A 3,790-nucleotide genomic window follows, 5' to 3' on the forward strand; every position below is an offset into this window, starting at 1 on the left:
TTAATTTCACGTCCACTATTTTTAAGAAACAAATATATTAAAATTACTGGACAATTCATTTTTGAGTCTACACAAATATTTGATTACAAGAAGACAGTTTGTTCAGGGAAGCTGTGGGTGCCCCATCCCCACAGGCGTTCAAGGCCAGGTTGGGTGGGTCCTGGGCAGCCTGAGCTGGTGAGGTGCAGCCAGCCCATGGCAGGGGTTGGGGTGTGTGGGCTTTGATGTCCCTTCCAACATTAGCCATTCTGCTATGCTATGGTTTGGGAAGGAAATGGTAGATTTTTCAAAAATGCAAGTGCATGTGAGCAGAAACTATTGGCAAACTGGGAGAAAGTAAGAACTGTGGCTACTCTGAGGGAAAAAGAAAAAGAAATGATAAAAAAGAAATACTGGGAATATCCAGCTGTTTTCACACTTAATCCCCCTCCACATCCTCAAAACCACACACCAAAAAATACCCAACCAAAAAATTCTGACTTAAAAAAAAAGAAATAAAGTACCGCATTTTTTTATTATTATGCCAATATCTCCTTTGCAGCTGATGGAATGTAATGTACTGAATATCCTTAAAGAGTGCTTGTCACTTATCTAAGTGACATGAAATGTACTTATTTATTTAAATTTTCTTGCCCAGGCATCTATGTGCAAAGGAAAATGATTTGGTTTATTTAAAGTGGCCCAGAAAAAGTTCTTGGAAGACTGATAACTTATAACAGAAAGTTCAAGTTTTCCTTCAGTTTTATCTCACATAACAGAGGGTTGTCAGTATAAAGGTGGTTAAGGTCAATCCTTAATGACCATACTGATTCATCATCGAATGTTTGTTTACCTGCCCACAGAGGAAGGAAATTATGTCTGCTGGTTTTGGCAAGTCATGCCTCTTTAGAACAGGTTTTACTTTCCTTCTAGAAATTCACTCCATCCCTAATGAGTTATTAATCAGAAATTAGTGGACTAGTATAAGTCTGTGGGAGATGAGATGAAGATCTGTGGAGACACCTTTCATCCCATTTTCCTTCTTTTATAGGGCCTCAGCTTCTTTTATAACAGTACACTATTTAATAGCCACTGCTGCTTTAGCCTGCAAGTTCAAAAGACCTATAAATCTCTTGACTCTGCTTATCTGTCATGGAGCAGGAGTGCTACAATAAAATATGGTAATAAATTAATGATCAATAATAGCTGACAAGGTTCCTTCTTGATCTGCCCTGTGAGACAGCTTGAGCAGCTGGGCCATGAGAGGGTTTGTGTTTCATGTCAGGGGATTACAAGGCAAAGCTGATGTCTCTGGGTTCTCATCTAAACTGTTACTGCAAAGAAATTTTTCATGGCACAAACTGTTATTTCACAGCCTTAACTTCTCAGTAGCCAAACTCAAATACAGCTGAGAACTCTCTTTCTTTTTTTTTTCTTTTTGCAGGGGATCGTTAACTTTGGAACTTTTTTACAACTGCTTGAATACCAAAACTATTCATAGCTGCCACTATTATTACTGTAATTGACATGACTTTTAGCCAATCTGCAGCCAATTAATAGTTTTTTTTATGAGTGATGGGGTATTTTTCCTTAGAAGGAAATGAAAAGACATTTCAGCACATTCTCTTTTAATTTTCCCCAGATGTAGAATAGGTTAATGACTTCTGTTTATCTTTCAGCTTCCAACTATCTTCTGTTTTGTGTATGGACATAGAAAATATCCACTCCTGATCATGGTGGACACTGAGATTGATGTCTCTGGAGTGAATTAAAGGCTCTGGTTGTGTGCTCAAGAAAGAGCAATTTGTAGTACTTGCCTACCTGCTTCCTACTTCCAGGGCTGTCTCAAGGTCTGCCAAGGAGGCTAGGAATAGTTGACAGCATAATATTCCAGAAATAGCATGAATACCCAGCACTTCTTTGCATATATTAACTAGAATCAGTCTGTCTGTATCACTGATACATCTAATTACTTCGTATTAAGCCCTTCATATTAAGTAACATGACAAATATCTGTCATGTATATTTATTTCCTCCTTGTTTTATTTGTTTTGGACTCATCATATTCTAATCTTTACTAACTAAATAGCCACAGAAGACTTTTTCTTCTGGCTTCTTTTCTCAGATAGCTGGACATACTGGATATTGCATGACAGGTATCTTGGAGCCTTAACTGAAGGAGTGATAGCTGTGGGAGCACAAGCCACTAGGGAAGAGATTTCAAATAACCTGAGCTTCTGGATTCACAATAGGGTTTGCAGCAGTGACACACAGTATTTTCAGGTTCATCTACTAGGCAGCTATAAAGGAGAGTGGAATTTGTGACTATGGATTAGGCAGAGATTTGGGCCTCAGAATGGGATTCCCAGATACTTTTAATGGGTGTGCAGAAAACAGAAAATATGAAAAAGAAATGCTGGCAAGAGTTTTTCTAGACATCTACATCTTAACTGCTCATTGTGACTCAATTTATAGTCAATGGAAAGAAGCTAGCACTTCACCTTGTCTTACAGCAAATGTATAAAACAGGTCAACAGGTTTGTCTTAGAAATGTCTATTAGTTGATGAAAGCAGACTAGCTTTTGGACATCTACCAGCTGTGGAGACATCTAAATATGGGCAAGGTGAACTGCATTTTCTACACCTGAATTCACGCCTACCTGACTTAAAGAAGATTATGAACCTAGAATTCAGTCTGTTGTCCTATTCTTCCAACAACTTCTCTCTTGATACAGATGAATGTCCTGTTTTTCATTTAAAATAATGAAGGGTGGGTGTTATTCACATTTCATCTATTATGAGTAATTCACAACACATGAGGCTTCATTTGGGTCCTTTCAGCCTGTTAAGTTTTAAATCCATATTTCCCAAAGTCCTTGAGAGTGAGCAGTCAGTCTTCATAGCTGATGTTGAAGCTTAGCATCAGTGGAGAAAAGAATGTCAGATTTATGAGACTACAGAGATTGCAAGTAAGTGAAGAAATCATTGAAATCATTGAAAAGCTAATAAAAAACAGAAGATGTCCATTCAGGCTGTTAGACTCAGCTGAATGCAGTTCTAGGTAGTAACTAGTGAATATTATTGGCAAAAAATGAATTGGCTATGATTCCCCAGCAATTAGTGCACTGTGCTGAATTACCCTGAACTGAATTCTACCATTAAGCCTTTCCTTCAGACTTCAAGGTACTGGAATAGAACACGCTCTTTCCTTTTATTTGTTTTTAGATGTATTTATGAAGCTGTATATAACAAGAGTTTCAGTGAGTCACTGCAGCACCTGCTGGGAGGAACCTTTCATTCCTTGGAAAGGATAACTCCATGCACATTTGATCTGTCTCAGCAGATCTCTGGAGTTCCTCTGAGTTTTACTTTAAAAGAATCTATATGGATGGTGGTGATAAATGTACATTTCTGGACCCCAGATTCAGTGAGAATAAGTAATACCCATTTGTAGAAAAATTGCTTTAGTGTATCTTGATTATAAAAAATACTAAATAAGATCCAGCATGATACTTGTTCCTCAGTAACAATAAGCCAACTTTCTTTCTTGGCCTTATACCCTGTTCTGAAGTATTTCTACTTGCTCTCTCCCAGTTCATCAGAGCTGCAGATCTGGATGACGTGAGGAGGACTAGCCCTATCTGCAAAGCATATTTTGTTTTCTCTGAACCTTAGAGCACACAGCCTGCTAGAGCTGCCACCACCACATCTCTGCATGAGAAATACTGCTGCTTCCAGTGGGTATAGGGGCAGCACTTTGAGTATATAGGGCTAGGATAAAGGATTATGAACCATCGGCTAGCTAACAGAT

This window comes from Numida meleagris, chromosome 3 (assembly GCF_002078875.1).
Source record: "Numida meleagris isolate 19003 breed g44 Domestic line chromosome 3, NumMel1.0, whole genome shotgun sequence".
Taxonomy (NCBI): domain Eukaryota; kingdom Metazoa; phylum Chordata; class Aves; order Galliformes; family Numididae; genus Numida; species Numida meleagris.